At 48.4% G+C, this 20,788-nt stretch overlaps 1 pseudogene; it reads left to right on the top strand.

Annotated features, from left to right (window-relative positions):
• LOC149326555 (carbohydrate sulfotransferase 10-like) overlaps window positions 1-20,788 on the top strand; it is an 83,236-nt pseudogene that overhangs the window by 16,640 nt on the left and 45,808 nt on the right.

Raw genomic sequence — 20,788 nt, 5'->3', positions numbered from 1 at the left:
ATGGTTAGGTTACACTGAACACAAATGCAATAGAAAGTGGTGCAGAGCTCCCGTTTTAGCTTACTTGGCAGAGCCCTGCACGCGACATGCGGAGATACTGACTTCGGATCCGATCGGCGGCAGTTCATTGTTTTTCGGCTTTTATAAATTGTTTCTGAGCTATAAATGTTTAGAGAGCAGTTTTCCCATTGATCAAGATCACAATCTCGTTTGCTTTCGTGAATTTGAGTGAACTGGCCTCGTGGGCTTAATATTTTTCCGTTATTAGCTGTGCTAAAAATGGGATTAGGTTTGCTTGTCTCTTGACCTCACAAGAAAACCATAGGTATGAGCCCCTTCGCTCTGTTTCATTCAAAAAGAAACTATACACAAAAGGTGCAATCTACTTTAAACTAAAATAAACGTAAGGCACTGCTTACTGCAGTGCCATTTTTGAATACACTGCTGATATTCAATCAATCATCTGGATAACAATATTCGTTTAAAAAACGCCTCACTCTACACTTGCTACAAACGTTCATTCAAAACATAACTTTTCTTTGGGCGTATGACTTGCTTGTTAAAATTGTTTATTATTCTGCTATTGCTCTGCTTTTGTATTCATGAACCTTGATAACATTACAATATTTCTTAAGTGTTCACTGAAATTGTCCGTTCCTCTAAAGGCTCAACGCACTTTTTAACGGGAAGCCCACGGATCTGTTCTACTTCGGGCCTCCTTCTTTAAAGCCACTTGTATACAATAAAAAAATATATTCAACAATCATATAAAATTCAATGCCGGAAAGATTGCCGAAGAGTATTAATTTTCACATACCTGGCTTGGCAGACACGAACTCCACATTGTTGACCGGAAATCATGGCAGCCTTCGGATTATTCAAATAGCCCAGTGAAAACTGTGAAGCGCTTTGTATGTCTTTCCTTTTCTGTCGTCCTTGTCCTTTTGAGCGCTTTCACTGTCAAGGTGAAAACACAGCTGATAATTTTTCCGTATCCAGATCTCCTTGTCAATGCGGCAAGCATGTTACTTGAAAGACTGCCGCGGATTACTTGTGGGCTTACCTACAACAATAAATAATTCCGCTTGTCCTGCGCATATTTTCTTTTCATGAGTAATTTTTTTGCCTTCTTGTAGCGACTGCTACTCTACGCCATCGCGCTTCGCGAGGTCAGCGTGGCTGCGCGCTAAGCCGTGGCACCACCACTCCTCCAGCTGTGCGCATGCGCGGAGTGGCGTCATAGCCCCCAGCTGGAGAGCGCGCCTCGCCAATGCGCTAACGGTGGAGCAGACACCGCCCGCCTTGTCAGTTGTGGGCATGGACGGAGTGACGTCAGAGTACTCAGCTGCTGTGGGCGCTGCGGGCCTTTATTATGATAGCATTTCGAGTCTTCAGCGTGGCGCTGCGGAGGCTTGTCACGTGGTCGGTCGCGTGGTGCGGAGCAGCTGCCGGTGGCGCGGCTTGCCGGCGAAACCTAGTGGGGAAGGAACGGAGAACGGGAGTGAGGGAAAAGGGGAATCCATGTCCAGGAACGACGACGAAGAAGGACCGCCCAGCGAAACGGAGCGGCGAAAGACCGACTTTGCAGTTTGACTGAGCGAGTTCCAGTCGGCCAGCTTTAGCTATCGCGTCACTCCAGGTTTAACCAGAGCTAAACTACAACCACTTTTATTTTGCTGTGTGAATCGTCGCCAACTCGTCTAACTCAATGCTATGATGGAACGATGCAGGCTTACGTGATTCGGCGAGCTTAGTACTGGACTCTGCGTCATTACGGACGGCTATTTAAACTAACGAGGAACAACAATGAACAGCGTAGTAGTAAATTAGTAAAAGAGGCACCATAAAGATCAGATGCGAATTATACGCCAAAAACGGGTAATACGCCCTCTCAAAGCGAAAGCTCCTTGCTTGATGAGGGAATATTAGAAGGGAAATATCCAGTGCCAAAATGACACTACCTTGCGTCGCTACCTATCAGAGCATGTTTTTTTTTATTTTCGAAGGGTTCTTATCTTCCCCTGCGTATATTAATTTTATTTGTTTCGTCCTTCAGCAGCTTTGGTTAGTTGTTACCTTAAGAAGCCACTTTCTATGGTGCATCTATACAAGTCGCGCTTCAAAATATACGCTCTGGTATACTGATATTTTCACCTTTTTTGCCAAATTGATTCAGTTTAGATTTGTATACGTGTATAATTTTGTTCCCGTACACTCTTCTACATTTGAGAAAATTTACCACGGAGCGGCCCGAAAGACGCGGGTTCGATCCCGGCCGCGGCGGTTGAATTTCTTTGGAGGAGGAATTCGAGGCCCGTGTACTGTGCGATGTCAGTGCACGTTACAGAACCCCAGGTGGTCGAAATTTCCGGAGCCCTCCACTACGGCGTCCCTCGTAGCCTTAGTCGCTTTGGGACGTTAAACCCCATAAACCAAACCAAACCTAAAATACAACCTCTTTCCAGCCGACACGCGGCGTGCCGTACCCAGGTGGTTGCTTGCGCGGAGCGAAGCGTGCACAAGAATTACGACTGAAAACAGAAGCATGAAGAGGATGAAGAAGAATAAGGCACGAAGCGCGCGTATGTGCCATCGCTGACTTGCGCTGGGATTGCTGGGGCCGCATGCTTTACCGGCGGGTCTGTGTTCCGGCAACGGGAAGAGCGTCCACTAAGGCCCTCCTTCTCGGATTGGCGGTGGCTGCTGCTGCCGTCGCCAACCTCGGCCTTCTTAGCCACTCTCGCTTCTACCCACAGGTGAGCGAATGTGTAAGCCAGAGCCAGAGTGGACAGGACTTCATTTGAGTGCATTTATGGTGTATTTGCCGCTACGCACAGACCTTTGTGCTTCACGATCGTAGGTAATATGAAACAGCAAGGTTACGTAGTGAATGAGCTCTCAAAACAGATTAGCAGTATTGCCAGCTGGTATGACTGTTGAGTGAATTCACGCACCGCAGCCCTTCTCGATCAATATAAGTAAGGCGCAATGTTTCGCAGTCTTTTCATGGTCTTCTTTTATTCGATAGGAGCTTTCGATTGTTTTCGCAAAACGCTCTACTTGTCTCTGAATTATAATTACCGTGGGCTTGATAAAACCACAAGGGCTCCCGGTTGCTATGGTGTGTTGCTGATTTTCTCGGAACCTAACTTTCCGGATGGCCACGAAACTAAGTCGCCATGCTGGGATCAATGGGAAGGCAGTTTGCACGTTCCTATGGTGGCAAATCACGATTCGTCAGAAGTGCTCAGAGAGACATTTGATTTGGGCCTTGCGAGTTGCCCTTGCAGCTCTATGAGGCGGGTTGCATAGTTACCGCTGTGGTTTATTGTAGAGGCCGATGCGAGAGAGTTATTGAGCCAAAAACGCCCAGTGCTGTTGAAAACTAGAGAATCTCTAATAATTTTCAAACAAAACACTAAACATCTGAGATTTCTCAAAGCTGGTGATTGCGCAATAAGACAAGCGGAGTTTCTCTTTTGGTCGCCTATTCCCACCGGCAAGGAATATTACTATTCCGGGAGAATGTTTTCAAAACAGGATCTGTACAAAGCACTAGAACGCACTAATACCGGCTACTTCTGTTTCTCCTCTCCTGAGAGTTCACAAGGGCCGTTGGCTCGAAGAGCGAGTAAACCTATATAATTAGAAAAACGGGATAAAGCTGTCCTCTAGCAAACTCTCTTTTATTAAAGAGAGTGTGCTAGCGGAGAGCTTTATTCCTTTTCAACACCTTTCCCTTTACTATGTTGTTCCGGGCCCTCTTCGCAGGGCCTCCTTGGCAGTCCTGCGGCAGGGCTGACCAGGGGTGCATTTTCCAACTCATGCCATTTTAGGTAGTGAGAATACTACTTAACTTCGAGAGAGGACTTTTGGCGACAAGCTGCCGAACACAGATTATTTAAGCTGCTGCAGCCCTCGCTGCAAACAGCGATTACACAGAACCTACGGCTATAGCCCAGGGGCAAGCATAGCCTAGAAGGTAGACTGCTTAGGCTAGCTTGAACCGAATTTCATGAGAAGCATACAATATGTTGCCCATAGAGCTTCAATAAAAACTAATATAAATAATGAGTTTATATAAATGTACGAATGAAAAGTAACATTATCGCCTCAAGATTGAAAACCCAACAGAGTTGTATGGAGTAAAGGGCGAAGTTGAGTTCGGGCTTTGTTATATTCCTGGTGCCACTTAAAAGTGCTTTTGGAGGATGCTTGTAATTTGGATATTAGATATTGGATGGTGGAAAAGGGAACAAAAAATCCGCTGGATATGGCGAAGTCTGGTAGTGAAATACGACTGAGGAAATTTTCTGTCCTGATTTGTGCGGTAGGTGGCAACCGGCTAATTTTTGGCTAATGAAAAAGGCATTTGTGATAAAGCTTGCTGATTGGCAGGGGCGAGGGTAGAGCGGAGACATAGCTATGGGCACAATGGGTCCGAAAAAGTTTTGTACGACGGTGGTGGTGCCTGTTTACTAATGCGTCAGCACTGTATGGCTAGGCTTGCGATTTCGGGTCATCACGAGCTTGTACGCATCATTACATCCTAGCCAATGGGTTTATGTGAAAAAAAAAATGATACCATTGGACAGAGCATCATAAAACCTCCTACGGGAAATCGCTGGAGTTGAGTTGGGTTAATTACTCAGCTGGAGCCAACAATGTCCACACAGTGGGCGGGGTCAGAGCAAACGTAGCGCCAAATTGAATGCGCCGGAAGTGTGCCACTACGTGACCGAAAGTGCAGTCTGAGCCAACCAGTGGCGCCAAGTTTGAAGACGAAGCGTGGCGCGGAGTTTGAAAGCTGAGATGGGCAGTTGATTGAACTTGATTAAATAAGACAATAAATCCTGGTATCGATAACACCCCGATAATGTATCGCCAATGCTTACCTATTTCTCTAATGCGGGTGTGGCAGTGATCTCTAACGTTTTTTTCTTTTTTCCTAGAAAAACATTCTTATCGATAAAACATTTACCATGCCTACGCTTAAGCAGTAGTAGACTACTTGTACTTCTATTCAACACATGTGGAAATTTACAATGGTGAAGATGTTATAAGCAGCGCGCATGACCTTTAAGAACTCCATAGTATTACTAAAGCGCACTGATTTCAGCCTCAAAGCTTGCTTTGCACTCGCCCCGCAAAGAGCAGCTATCTAAACAGTACGCCAGCGCGCGAGCGCTTGTGTGCTGGTGCTGTAGCTGCACCTTTTGTCGCCTAATATCTTCACGTAGGACACCGGGAAAGTTTTTTCAGTAGCCACATTGCGTGCGTATTCCTTCATCTCTTCCAGAGGCTCCGCCATGCGTCGATGTCCGAATAAATTTTTTGACTTCTCGCAACCCGACAGTGCACGCCACATTCCCGTCTCCCGCACCAGTCATCGCATTGACACTGGATATGCACACTCTCTTCGCCAGAAACCGTACCGAGAGGCCCCATCCGAGCCATCATCATCATCAGCCTGACTACGTCCACTGCAGGGCAAAGGCCCCTCTCATGTCCTTCCAATTATCCCTGTCCTTTGCCAGTTGCTGCCACTGTATCGAAGCAAACTGTTTAACCTTATCCACCCACCTAACTTTCTGCCGCACTCTGCTACGTTTGCCTTAGCTTCGAATCAACTCCGTTACCGTTAAGGACCAGCGGTTATCTTGTCTTAGCATTACATGCCCTGCCCAAGCCCTTTTCTTCCTCTTGATTTCGACTACGATGTCATTAACCCGCGTTTGTTCCTTCACCCACTTAGCACGCTTCCAATCTGCTAACGTTACACCTATCATTTTCCTTTACATAGCTCGCTGCTTTGTCCTTAACTTAAGCTGAACACTCTTTGTTAGCCTCCACGTTTCTGCCCCATAACTGAGTACCGGTAGGATACAGCTGTTGTATACTTTCCTCCCTAGGGATATTGGTAAGCTACCACTTATGATCTGAGAGAACCTGCCATATGCGCTCTACCCCATTCTTATTCTTCTAGTTATTTCCTTCTCATGATCGTGATCAGCGGTCACTACCTGCCCCAAAAAGACATATTCTCTTACTGCTTCCAGCACCTCGCCACCAATTGCTTTTATCTTGCTAGACTGTTGAAAATTACTTTGGTTTTCTGCATGTTAATTTTTAGCTCCACCGTTCTGCTCTGTCTGTCTAACTCATTGATCATGCTGTGCAGTTTGTGTCCTCAGTTACTTGGCAAGGCAATGTCATCAGCGAATCGCAGATTACTCAGGTATTCTCCATTCACTCTTATCCCCAACTGTTCCCATTTGAGGCCCCGGAATACCTCCTGTAAACAGGTGGAGAATAGCATAGGCGAGACCGTATCTCCCTACCTGACACCTTTCCTTATTGGAATTTTATTGCTGATTTTACGGAGAACTATGGTAGCTGTGCAATGGTTATAAATATCTTCCAATATTTTCTCATAACACAATTCTACACCCTGATTCCGCAATGCCTGCATAACAGCTGAGGTTTGTACTGAGTAGAATGCTTTCTCTTAATCAATGAACGCTATATATAGAGGCTTGTTATACTCTGCGCATTTCATTCACCTGATTGATAGTGTGAATATGGACTTTTGTTGAGTATCGTTTGCGAAAGCCTGCCTGATCATTTGGTTGATTAATGTCTAAGGTTGTCCTGACCGTATTAGCGATTACCTTCGTAAATTCTTTGTAGGTAACAGAAAATAAGCTGATTGGTCTGTAATTCTCCAAGTCCTTGACATCTTCTTTCTAATGAATTAGGATATTAGCGACTTTCCAAGCTCTAGGTACGCTCGAGGTCACAAGGCATTGCGTATACAGGGTGGCTAGTGTTTCGAGCACAATGTCTCCTCCATCCGGCAACAAATCTGCTGCCATCTGATGCTCACCAGCTGATTTCTCCCTTTGCATTGCTCCTAAGGCTTTCTTTACTTCCTCCTTCGTTACTAGCGGGATGATGGCGCTTTGCTGTATGGGCTTCAAATCACAATATCATTTGACTCATGATCGCCAACCCTTTCAATCGGTATCCCTAACGATATTCGCAAAATGAGATACACACGCGTGGATAGTCAGGGACAGCTAAAGAACACTTGTATTCCTTTGTAGTAGGAGTTGCGGAACGATCTCGCAGCACAGTACACTTTCGACATGGCGCTCTTCTTCACAAGTCCCTTTATAAAAAGTTTGATAGCGGTTCATGCTCAGCGGCAAAATTAGTGCATCTTACCTGGTCGCTACTCTCGTAGCTCTTTTGTGGCTATTCAAGAGGGCGGGAGTAGCTATATGTCACGTGCACAAGGCACTTGTTTGCACTTTTTCCTTCTAGCCAGTTGTGACTCCTTTCAAACTAGCACAAGGCACTGGTTTGTACTTTTTCCTTCCAGCCACTTGTGACTCCTTTCAAACTAACTCGCGTGCAAATATTTATTATGCACCGCGATTCAGTATCCATGAAATAACAGAATTCTACTAAGCCAAGCTTGAGCTGTGTTTTATTACTGCCGGGGTTGCGCTTCCATTGTGAAGAGTGCGGCGCCAAAATTAGCTAGGACGTGCCACTTGCGTCATCCTAGAGCCCTGCCGGGAGAGAGCATCGACGAAAGCGCACATAATCAAGCATTGAGTGCTACTAAAGCGCTTACTGGGACACCTGAATTTCACAAGGAGAAGAACGAGCAATAGAGGAATACGGAGAAAAAATATAAGATAAATGAGAATTGACACGGCTATACTATTAATACTGTGAGACGGGAGACAGAGCGCAGGATGGAGCGAGCTTTAATGCCACCCGCAAATATGGCGACCAACCCTCCGAAGAAGAAGATGAGCGATGATGATGGATATGTACAAATGAATACGAAGGTCGCATGTTGTGCTCACACTTTCTCCCCTCGCGTACGAAAGCGACCGGCCCGGGCGCAGGTTATACCACAGTAGGGCGACGGGCGAAGGGTTTGAGGCGGGAAACATGAACAATCTCGGCACCTCTGCAGCGACGATCATTAACAGGATGAACAGGGGCAACGCGACAGTTCACCGGGGACGTTTGTTCGAGTACAGTATACGGACCAATATAACGGCTCAAGAATTTTTCACACAGTCCCGGGGTACGCACTGGAGTCCACAGCAGTACCTCATCACCAGGGAGAAAAAATATGGAACGGTGGGAGAGATCATAGGTGCTTTTCCGGGAGGCTTGGGAGGCGTCGGTATTCAGGCGGGCAATGGTACGGCAGTAGGTAAGACGAGAAGTAAACTGTTCGTGAGAGAGTCTGGAAGAGGTTGAGGGGGCGGAGAAGAAAGACGCTTCGAGGGTGAATGTAGGTTGACGTCCATACACAAGGAAGAATGGGGAGAAGCTGGTGGTTCTTTGCACGGCAGTATTGTATGCAAAGGTAACGAAGGGAAGCATGGTGTCCCAGTTGGTGTGGTCGGGCTGGATGTACGTGCCTAGCATATCGGACAGCGTGCGATGAAAGCGCTCTGTGAGCCCATTGGTCTGAGGGTGATAAGCTGAAGAGGTTTTGTGCACGGTTCTGGAGGCGTGAAGAACTTCGGCAAGGATGCTGGAGAGGAAGGACTTGCCGCGGTCTCTAATAAGGACACGAGGAGCTGCATGGCGCAGAAGGATGGCGTTCAGGAAGAAGTGGGCGATCTCTGAAGCAGAGCCGGAAGGAACAGGGGCCGTTTCAGCGTATCTAGTTAAGTGGTCGATGGCAGTGACGATCCAACGGTTGCCCGTTGGTGTTAATGGTAAGGGACCGTAGAGGTGAATCCCAACGACTTCAAAAGGGGAGAAAGGACAGGGGAGAGGCTGTAGAAGGCCCGCAGGGGCAGACGTGCTCCATTTACGACGTTGGCAAGAGATGCAAGACGCAATATATTTTCCAACAGCGGTTGAGAGGCCAGGCCAAAAGAAACGGCGCTTGATGCGGTCATAAGTTTTCTGCAAGCCTAAGTGGCCAGCCGTGGGGTCATCATGAAAGGCCTGCAAAACTTCTCGGCGAAGAGAACGGGGTACGACAGGCACCCATGAGTCACCGAAGGGGCTGTAATTGTGCCAAAGAAGGATGTTGTCGACTAGCTTGAAAGAGTTAAGTTGGCGACGTAGGCGGGCATTCGGTGGCCCTGTAGCACCGCTCAGACGGTCGATAAGAGTCCGGCAGTAAGGGTCGGCCCGCTGCGCTGAGGCGAGATCGCCAAGACTGGGAGCTGGCATGAAGTCAATGGGTGCGGCCGTCAAGGTTGAGATAGCCGTCGAAGGGGTAGTTTGGCAGTTTGAGGATGCGGAGGACACGCGCGGAGGTTGGGTTTGGGCGAGGGGACAACGAGATAGCGCATCGGCGTCCTGGTTTTTCTTGCCCGATTTATAGGTGACGGTAAAGTCATATTACTGGAGACGGAGAATCCAGCGGCCGAGGCGCCCGGACAATTTTTTCTGCGAGGACAACCAGCACAGGGCATGATGGTCAGTGACAACTCTGAACTGGCGGCCGTACATATAAGGGCGAAATTTCTGAATGGCCCAGACAACAGCGAGGCACTCTTGCTCAGTTATCGTGTAGTTCTGCTCCGCTGCAGTCAGAGTACGACTGGCGTAGGCGATGACTTGCTCGCACGAGGAGTGCTGCCGCTGCAGAAGAACTGCACCAATGCCGTGTCCACTGGCGTCCGTGTGTAAAATCGTTGGAGCATTGTCGTCGAAATGCGCCAGTATCGGATAAGATGTGACAGCCTTCTTTAAGGTAGTAAAAGTGACCTCACAGGTTTCAGACCAAACAAACGGCTGGCCAACGCAGAGGAGCTTATGCAAAGGGGCCGCAATAGAGACAAAGTTGCGTATGAAGCGCCGGAAGTATGACGCTAGCCGCAGGAAACTGCGCAGGTCTTTGACGCGCGATGGGCAGGGAAAATGCAAAACTGCAGCCACTTTGTCGGGATCAGGCTTTACACCCTTCTGGCTAACGACGTGACCGAGGACCTTGATAGAAGTGGAAGCAAAGCAACATTTCTTGGTGTTTAACTGAAGGCCGGCCTCAGAAAGTGCGCTTAATACTTCATCGAGACGAACAAGGTGTTCAGAAAAAGTCGAAGAAAAAATGACTATGTCGTCGAGGTAGCATAGGCACGTTTTCCTCTTCAGGCCTCGGAGAACGGTGTCAATCATGTGCTAGAACGTGGCCGGAGCATTGCATAGGCCGAACGGCAGAACGTTGAAATCGTATAATCCATCGGGAGTGGCGAGAGCACTTTTTTCCTTGTCGGCCTCATGCATCGGTATTTGCCAGTATCCGGATCTTAGGTCGAGACTAGAGAAAAATTGTGCACCTTGGAGTCAGTCGAGGGCGTCATCAATCCGAGGCAGCGGATAAACATATTTTCTAGTGATCTTGTTAAGGGCGCGATAGTCAACACAAAAGCATACTGAGCCATCCTTCTTTTGAACCAGCACAACAGGCGAAGACCAAGGACTCGAAGAAGGGCGTATGATGTGGCGCTTGAGCTTGTCGGCTACGTTGTCTTGAATAACCTTGCGCTCACTAGAAGACACACGATACGGGCGACGGCGAATGATGCCCGAACCATCTGTGTAGATGCGATGCTTAGCTGCGGTGGTTTGGCTCAAGGTTGCTGTCTGGGTATCGAAGGAAGCGGCATGCTTGGTCAAGACGGCAAGCAATTCATCTTTTTGAGTCAGGGTGAGGCCGGGGCTGATAGCAGCTGAAATAGATGCAGAGGCAGAAGCAGGGGTCGAAAGAGCGAAGCTTGATGGGGCAGAGGAAAGAACGGCTACAGGTTGAGTGGTATCCACAGAAGCGATGGCTGTGCCTTGACGCAGAAGAATGGGTTCCGGCGTAGTGTTGAAGGCAGTCAGTAGTGAAGACCCATTGGTGAAGCGGAGCAGGGAAGCGACGAGAAAGATGCCCCTTGAGAAAAGACGGGGGCGTGGTGTGACGAAAACGTCCCCAGCGTTGACGTGGGCAGAAGCAACAGAGAGGACATCTTCGCAGCCGGGGTAAAGTACATGATCAGCGGTGGTAACCAGATGATGAGAAGGCAGGACAGAAACGGCAGAAAAGTCGGATTCAGAAGCTTGTAGAGTAGGGGAACAGCAGGCAATTACAGCTTGCGCAGAGTAGAGGAAGTGCCAGCCGAGGATGAGGGGATAAGCACAGGAGGGAAGCACAGCAAATACTATATAGTGCAGGATTCCGTCGATAGTGACTCGTGCTGTACACAATCCGGAAGGACGCATTGATTCATCATTGGCAGCACGGAGAGAAAGACCACTCTAAGGGGTGCGCACCTTGGAAGACGAGAACATAAAGCAGAACTAAATACAGAAATGGCGGCGCCCGTATCGATCAATGCTTCTACTACAGTGCCTTCAATATCAACGGTTAACATGTTCGATGGCTGTGCAGGAGGAATTGAGAGGTCGGCGTGCGGTGCAGTTTTACCTCCGGAAACTGCACAATTTAGTTTTCCGTGATGGTCCAAGTGGGATGTCCAGAAGATTGGAAAGCACCGGGTTGGCTCATCATTGCTGGCTCCAGACGGTTCGAATCGAGAGGAAGAACGGGGGGCCCATCGGGAGTACGAGTGGTGTTGTCGCTGACGGTATCCATCGGTCCGGATGGTACGAGCAGGTGGCGACCGGAACGTAGCTGCAGTCTGGCGGCGGAGAGGACGCAGGGATCGAGAGCACACTCCACCACTTGTGAGACGGGAGACAGAGCGCAGGATGGAGCGAGCTTTAATGGCACCCGCAAATATGGCGACCAACCCTTCGAAGAAGAAGATGAGCGATGATGATGGATATGTACAGATGAAGACGAAGGTCGCATGTTGTGCTTACAATACTATTAATAATAATAATACTATTAAGCGCGAAGAAAACCGTGATAAAAAGGATCAAAATCTTACCTTTTCCTTCCATACTACTATAGCAGCCGTATTGACAGTCATGACAAGTTTCTTTCGAATGCAGAACGCTTCAAAATTAGACTGCATCAAACATTAAACAGCGATGTTTCTGATGCCGTAGGGGGAGGGCGTTCGCAAGCCACATGATGAAGGGAGTATGCGTGTTTCTGAGCGAGCAACCATACATACTCAGCGCATATTTAGACGACATAGTCCTTTGGTGCCTTCAGCCTATCGCTTATGCATAAAGAGCCGCAGGTCTCCGTTGGCTGTGTGCGTGTCCCTTATGCTCGCTGATCATCTCTGAGGCAAAAAAAAATCTCTGCGCCTCCCGTAACCGAGAGTAGAGTAAGCATGAAATGTTTAAGGGCATATTGCGAAGCGCACGCGGCCACGACGAGACGCAGGCCTGACAAGAATGTATATGCAGCGCGTTCGAAACTGTCCGAAGTGCGTAGAGGCGAAAGCGTTTTCAGCACCACTTTGCGTATGTGACATTGGTGATGTTACCACTGGATTACGTCACACATAATTCATGACGAAGTAATGACAAATTACTGATTAGTGTGTAATGACTGATTAATGACTAAGTACTAATAAACTGCTAATTAATGACGCTTAAGCTTCGCCTTTAGGAGCGAAACGCAGCAGCGTGTTGTAGCGCTGCCAGGCAGTCCGCGGAACGCCACCACCCGTTCGGCGTGATGCTTCGTCCTTTGAACGTGACGCTTTTTGAGGAAAGGAAATTACGCAGTAATTCTCTGCCATCTCGGTGGACACCCGAGCCGCACCTTACAGGAAGGTAGGAACGCCACCACCCGTTCGGCGCGATGCCTTGCCCTTTGAACGCAACGTTTTTTGAGGACAGGAAATGGAGCAGTAATTCTCTGTCATCGCGGTGGACACCCGAACCGCACCGTACAGGAAGTGAAGAACGTCACCACCCGTTCGGCGCGATGCGTTGCCCTTTGAACGAAACGCTTTTTGAGGAAAGGAAATGGCGCAGTAATTCTCTGTCATCTCGGTGGACACCCGAACCGCACCATACAGGAAGGGAGGAACGCCACCACCCGTTCGGCGCGAAGCTACCGGCGCTTGTATGCCGGTCCTGTAGCAGGGCTTAGAGAGTCTCGTTAAATCTCGTACAGTGCCCGGATGTGGCATGTATGTGCTTTTTGCACGCGTTATTAGAAATCGGAAATTATAATTCCGTGCATTATAAACGCACAGCTCGACTGATATCTTGATAAACATTGAGAAGGCACTGGCAGCAGTTATTTTTTGTGACTCGTTTGGAGACCAACCGGCGCTTGCATGCCGGTCGCGTAGGAGGGCTTAGAGAGTCTCGTTAAATCTCGTTAAGTCTCGTACGGTGCCCGGATGTTCTCGTTTCAGAGCCCGGATGAGTGGATTTCGGTCTCGGCGTGGCGTCACCAATCTGCCGACAACGGGAGCTAAAAGCATTTCATGCTTAATATGTTTGGGAGCTTCGGCAACATTCGCACGCTTTTGAAACGCGGCTGTGATTGGTTGAGAATGTCATTGACAGACCCTGCGGGTGACTCAGATACACAGCTGGTTGCCCCTTCACTTTCAGTGGCGGCCGGTCCTGAAATAATATTCGTTTACAGTGGCAATCTCTGCTCGCGCTATGTTATGAATCAGAATAACTCAATTACCGTTGACAGAATTTGTTCGGTGGGAATAACAAGGAAGTTATTCGCACAGTGAAGGTGCTACTTCCAGTAAAGGCCGCTGAGCCATGAGTGGATGGGTTGGATGGCACATAGAAAATTCTGAAATTGTATTTATGAAATTGTTTCGATGCAAAATTTCTATGAACTGCCCCAGCGAAGAAGCGACATGCGCGTGAACAAGAGCGCGTTAGCGGACTACGCAAAAGAAACCTTTAATGAAACGTTTAGCACAAACGTGAGAACTGTAAGCGGGACTGGTAAATGCGAATCGCAAGATTTTCGTTTGAAAAGCTACGCGTTTACTTTCACACTTATTACTTATTGCTTTTCCTTTCTTGAAGTGAGTATTGTGACCCGCGTCAAACCATCGTGGCTGCCTGCTTAAGAGAGAGATTAAGGGAACTGCGGTTCGTGAACTGCTCTCAATTCCTTTGTAGCTAGAGAGTGGAATCAAGCACACAGTACATTTCAAAAAGGAAATATACTGTCGCCCTTCAGTTCAGCGTTTTTGCGTTCTTGGTAAAGCGTCTCGATTTCAGTCGGGGCCCTGCTGTGTCTGGTTACACTTACATAGTTTGCTGACAGGAAGGGTAACAAATCTTCGTCACTGGAGTTCGACAATTTTGAACAAAGGATGCCATCTAATTTATCTCATTCTGGGAAGTGCTGTGTCAGTCTGCTAATCGTTACTGAATAATGCTGACCGTTATTGAGATCGCCACGGTTAGAGTTACGTCGTATATCGCAGGAGTAGTCCTGTATTCTCTTGTGCATGAGCTGAAGGCTCAACCGCCATGTGTACGCACTGTTAAAAATGTGGCCAAAAAGGAGTGGGGTGACAAGAGCCGCTGGGACAGGCGAAGGACAGGTGATCTTTACGCGTTGGTAATTTTCGCCCGTGGCGGTGTTTCAGAAGGAGCGTACGGGAAAAAATAAAACGTCAAAATAAGTAACCAATGTTACCGAAAACCGCCGTTATTTGCTAGTGTTTATCGCGGCCGCCTGCTTCTGCTCAAGTGGAACTCGCAGTAAAGTTTTCTCGCATGTAAAACGTTAACGTCTCAGCTCTTCCGACGCAATAAACGCTAATAGAATTTCACTTAACATTGAGTCCATGCACAGTGCTTTGCCAAAGGGTTCGATTTCGCGTAAGGTGTCACGGCAATGCATTTATTCATAAGGATACTTCAAGAATTCGAAATATTTCTCGAATTGATTCGTTCGTATGTAAAACTCTCTTCATGTCATGAACAGATAATGGTTCGAATGTCATATGCAGGTGTGCGTGGAAATAACAAGGCTGCGGTAATTGAAGGGTTCAAGGCATTTTCGTTCACGCGCAAAAATATTTTCGTTTTCATGCTGCAGCATTCAGCGTGCAAATGCAGCGCTTCGAGTGACCGCTGCTTCCTCAGTCTGGAGGCGCTCTCGGAAAAGACTGTGGACGATCTGGCGTCAAGGCTCGCCAGAATGGACTCAGCCTGCAAAAAATACGGCGAATCGCTCCGTTTACGTCATACTGAAGGTCGCCAAGGGTTATCAAAGGAACCGAATTGCACGTGGAGAACGTGTTCTCTCTATGTGGTGAAGTCACATCACTTTTCGTTTTGTTCGGTGCCGAAGGCAGCCACATCCAGTCTCAAGGCACTCGTCTTGTAAGTCGAAAAGGCCTTGGGTTCGAATCACACCGCAGACAGCATTTTTATGAAATTCTGGAGAAAGTATCGCGCCCTCCTTCCCGGGGCCTACTGGAGAGACAAGCTTGGGTCCAACTACACCAAGGTGATCATAGTACGGTATCCATTCGAAAGACTTGTCTCGGCATATTTGAATAAAGTCAGGAATACCGATCCTACCGTGTGGGGAGCCAAGTAGATGTACAAAGGAGGATTCGTAGGCAGCGGACCAAAGGGAACATTCACGTTCGCAGAGTTTGTAGAGAAGATATTGAACGAGCCCGTGACATCCTGGGACCCTCACTGGACGCCCTACACGCATCGTTGCCAGCCCTGTACCATGAGGTAACTCGTTCCTTGCCTGCGTAGGAAAAATATTCTAGCGTTTATATGGTAATTAGCACTCTTAACAACCAGCGTCTCATGAAAAGATATTCCTGTTTACCTTCAGTTTTGAAGTAAAATTGTGTAGCGGGTTTTAAAACTAAGGTTATTTGACCGCAATACATTAGGTCAGAATAAATTAGAGAGATTGGTTCCTAGGATGAAAGAGTAATTGAAAGGCCTTCATGCTTAAACAACCTGTCCTGTATTCGGCTTTCAAATTTCACACTCCGCAGAGCTCCAGTGATTAGCGCGTTCGGCTACTAAGCCGCAGTTTCCTGTTGCTATCCCGACCGCGGCGGCCGCGTTTCGATGGAGGTGATACGCAAAAGTCGCCCGTGTGCTGTGCGATGTCAGAGCAGTTAAAGATCACCAGGTGGTCAAAATTATTCCCACACCCTCCATTACGGTACACCTTTCTTCCCTTGTTCTTTTACTCCATTTTTATCCCTTCCTTTACGGCGCGGTTCAGGTGTCCGCAGAGATGTGAGACATTTTGCGCCATTTCTTTTCCTCAAAAACCAGTTCTTATTGACATTAATAATGCTATATTTAGCTACCACGACTGTTTAATGTCTCCAGTGTTTATTTCCTTCAACTGAAATGGTCACATATGTATGCGTAAAGAAACAGAGTAGGCACAGTTTGTTTCATACATGCATTTCTTTCTTTCATTTGCCTTCTTTTATTTTCAGTTCTTTAGATTATTCGCCTGTTTTTACTTTTATAAACTGTCTAAACCTTCGTTATGATTCCCTTAGCGAAAAAGAAGATGTGCTTAAAATGCATTTCATACATATTGTATTCATTTCATATTTATTTCACATTTTTTTGTCCCTATGCTTGAACTGCAATACAAATGCTTTCTAAGTATGCTAGGAATAATATTTTGAACGTTCTTTACAATACGGGAAAAGTACATTTTTGCGCGCTTCGAATGTATATATTGCATTAAAAATATACTAAAAATGCCCATTAAATACATTACATTACATTAGAAATACACAAAAAAAACATTAAATACATCAAAAATATATTCACTTCAGCTTAAAAAAATACTCTGCCTCTCCCGTAACCGAGAGTAGAGTAAGCATGAAATGTTTACGGGCCTAATGTCATCTCGGTGGACACCCGAACCGCACCGTACAGGAAGGGAGGAACGCCACCACCCGTTCAGCGCGATGCCTTGCCATTTGAACGCAAGGTTTTTTGAGGAAAGGAAATGGCGCAGTAATCTCTGCCATCTCGGTGGACACCCGAACCACACTGTAATGGAAGGGAGGAACGCCACCACCCGTTCGGCGCGATGCCTTGCCCTTTGAACGCAGCGCTTCTCCCCCGGGCCCCTGTGCGCCTGCGCGGCTTTGCTTCGATGCGCGAAGCCCCTAAGAGATCACGTATGACAACGAAGTGTATCGTGGCATTTATGTGCTTTTTGCACGCGTTATTAGAAATCGTAAATTATAATTCCGTGCATTATCAAACGCACAGCTCGACTGATATCTCGATAAACATTGAGAAGGCACTAGCAGCAGTTATTTTTTGTGACTCGTTTGGAGACCAACCGGCGCTTGCATGCCTGTCGCGTAGGAGGGCTTAGTGAGTCTCGTTAAATCTCGTTATGTCTCGTACGGTGCCCGGATGTAATCGTTTCAGTGCCCGGATGACTGGAATTCAGTGCCCGGATGATGGCTCTCGGTCTCGGCGTGACGTCACCACACTGCCGACAGCGGGAGCTAAAAGCATTTCATGCTTAAAATCTCTGCCTCTCCCGTAACCGAGAGTAGAGTAAGCATGAAATGTTTACGGGCCTAATGTCATCTCGGTGGACACCCGAACCGCACCGTACAGGCAGGGAGGAACGCCACCACCCGTTCAGCGCTATGCCTTGCCATTTGAACGCAACGTTTTTAAGCATGAAATGCTTTTAGCCCCCGTTGTCGGCAGTGTGGTGACGTCACGCCGAGACCGAGAGCCATCATCCGGGCACTGAAATCCACTCATCCGGGCACTGAAATCCACTCATCCGGGCACTGAAATCGAGTCATCCGGGCACTGAAATCGAGTCATCCGGGCACTGAAATCGAGTCATCCGGGCACTGAAATCGAGTCATCCGGGCACTGAAATGGAGTCATCCGGGCACTGAAATCGAGTCATCCGGGCACTGAAATCGAGTCATCCGGGCACTGAATTCCAGTCATCCGGGCTCTGAAACGAGAACATCCGGGCACCGGACGAGACTTAACGAGATTTAATGAGACTCTCTAAGCCCTCCTACGCGACCGCATGCAAGCAACGGTTGGTCTCCAAACGAGTCACAAAAAATAACTGCTGCCAGTGCCTTCTCAATGTTTATCAAGATATCAGTCGCGCTGTGCGTTTGATAATGCACGGAATTATAATTTCCGATTTCTAATAACGCCTGCAAAAAGCACATAAATGCCACGTACACTTCGTTGTCGTACGTGATCTCTTAGGGGCTTCGCGCATCGAAGCAAAGCTGCGCAGGTGCACAGGGGCCCGGGGGAGAAGCGCTGCGTTCAAAGGGCAAGGCATCGCGCCGAACGGGTGGTGGCGTTCCTCCCTTGCTTTACGGTGCGGTTCGGGTGTCCACCGAGATGGCAGAGAATTACTGCGCCATTTCCTTTCCTCAAAAAACCAAATGGCAAGGCATCGCGCTGAACGGGTGGTGGCGTTCCTCCCTTCCTGTACGGTGCGGTCCGGGTGTCCACCGAGATGACATTAGGCCCGTAAACATTTCATGCTTACTCTACTCTCGGTTACGAGAGAGGCAGAGATTTTAAGCATGAAATGCTTTTAGCCCCCGTTGTCGGCAGTGTGGTGACGTCACGCCGAGACCGAGAGCCATCATCCGGGCACTGAAATCCAGTCATCCGGGCACTGAAATCCAGATATCCGGGCACTGAAATCCAGTCATCCGGGCACTGAATTCCAGTCATGCGGGCACTGAAATCCAGTCATCCGGGCACTAAAATCCAGTCATCCGGGCTCTGAAACGAGAACATCCGGGCACCGTACGAGACTTAGCGAGATTTAACGAGACTCCGTAAGCCCTCCTACGCGACCGGCATGCAAGCGCTGGTTGGTCTCCAAACGAGACAAAAAATAACTGCTGCCAGTGCCTTCTCAATGTTTATCAAGATATCAGTGGAGCTGTGGGTTTGATAACGCACGGAATTATAATTTCCGATTTCTAATAACGCGTGCAAAAACCACATAAATTGCATGTTGCACTTCGTTGTCGTACGTGATCCGGGGGAGAAGCGCTGCGTTCAAAGGGCAAGGCATCGTGCCGAACGGGTGGTGGCGTTCCTCCCTTCCTTTACGGTGCGGTTCGGGTGTCCACCGAGATGGCAGAGAATTACTGCGCCATTTCCTTTCCTCAAAAAACCTTGCCTTCAAATGACAAGGCATCGCGCTGAACGGGTGGTGGCGTTCCTCCCTTCCTGTACGGTGCGGTTCGGGTGTCCGTAAACATTTCATGCTTACTCTACTCTCGGTTACGGGAGAGGCAGAGATTTTTTTTAAGCATGAAATGCTTTTAGCCCCCGTTGTCGGCAGTGTGGTGACGTCACGCCGAGACCGAGAGCCATCATCCGGGCACTGAAATCCACTCATCCGGGCACTGGAATCCAGTCATCCGGGCACTGAAATCCAGTCATCCGGGCACTGAATTCCAGTCATCCGGGCACTGAAATCCACTCATCCGGGCACTGAATTCCAGTCATCCGGGCTCTTAAACGAGAACATCCGGGCACCGTACGAGACTTAACGAGATTTAACGAGACTCTCTAAGCCCTCCTACGCGACCGGCATGCAAGCACCGGTTGGTCTCCAAACGAGACAAAAAATAACTGCTGCCAGTGCCTTCTCAATGTTTATCAAGATATCAGTGGAGCTGTGGGTTTGATAATGCACGGAATTATAATTTCCAATTTCTAATAACGCGTGCAAAAAGCACATAAATGCCACGTTACACTTCGTTGTCATACGTGATCTCTTAGGGGCTTCGCGCATCGAAGCAACGCCGCGCAGGCGCACAGGGGCCCGGGGGAGAAGCGCTGCGTTCAAAGGGCAAGGCATCGCGCCGAACGGGCGGTGGCGTTCCTCCCTTCCTTTACGGTGCGGTTCGGGTGTCCACCGAGATGGCAGAGAATTACTGCGCCATTTCCTTTCCTCAAAAAACCTTGCGGTCAAATGGCAAGGCATCGCGCTGAACGGGTGGTGGCGTTCCTCCCTTCCTGTACGGTGCGGTTCGGGTGTCCACCGAGATGACATTAGGCCCGTAAACATTTCATGCTTACTCTACTCTCGTTTACGGGAGAGGCAGAGATTTTTGAGGAAAGGAAATGGCGCAGTAATTCTCTGCCATCTCGGTGGACACCCGAACCACACCGTAATGGAAGGGAGGAACGCCACCACCCGTTCGGCGCGATTCCTTGCCCTTTGAACGCAGCGCTTCTCCCCCGGACCCTGTGCGCCTGCGCGGCTTTGTTTCGATGCGCGAAGCCCCTAAGAGATCACGTATGGCAACAAAGTGTATCGTGGCATTTATGTGCTTTTTGCACGCGTTATTAGAAATCGGAAATTATAATTCCGTGCATTATCAAACGCAGAGCGACTGATATCTTGATAAACATTGAGAAGACACTGGCAGCAGTTATTTTTTGTGACTCCTTTGGAGACCAACCGGCGCTTGCATGCCGGTCGCGTAGGAGGGCTTACAGAGTCTCGTTAGATCTCGTTAAGTCTCGTACGGTGCCCGGATGTTCTCGTTTCAGAGCCCGGATGACTGGAATTCAATGCCCGGATGAGTGGATTTCAGTGCCCGGATGACTGGAATTCAGTGCCCGGATGACTGGATTTCAGTGCCCGGATGACTGGATTTCAGTGCCCGGATGACTGGATTTCAGTGCCCGGATGAGTGGATTTCAGTGCCCGGATGATGGCTCTCGGTCTCGGCGTGACGTCACCACACTGCCGACAACGGTGGCTAAAAGCATTTCATGCTTAATATCTACCGGTCGGCTTCACAGAATAAGACGGGTTAATGCTTCAACTGCAGAACAAACTGTACAAGCA

Source organism: Amblyomma mixtum, chromosome 10 (assembly GCF_055824585.1).
Source record: "Amblyomma mixtum isolate Tamu chromosome 10, ASM5582458v1, whole genome shotgun sequence".
In the NCBI taxonomy this organism is placed as follows: domain Eukaryota; kingdom Metazoa; phylum Arthropoda; class Arachnida; order Ixodida; family Ixodidae; genus Amblyomma; species Amblyomma mixtum.
The sequence above is the reverse complement of the archived record's forward strand: the minus strand, read 5'-3'. Positions and strand labels throughout refer to the sequence as shown.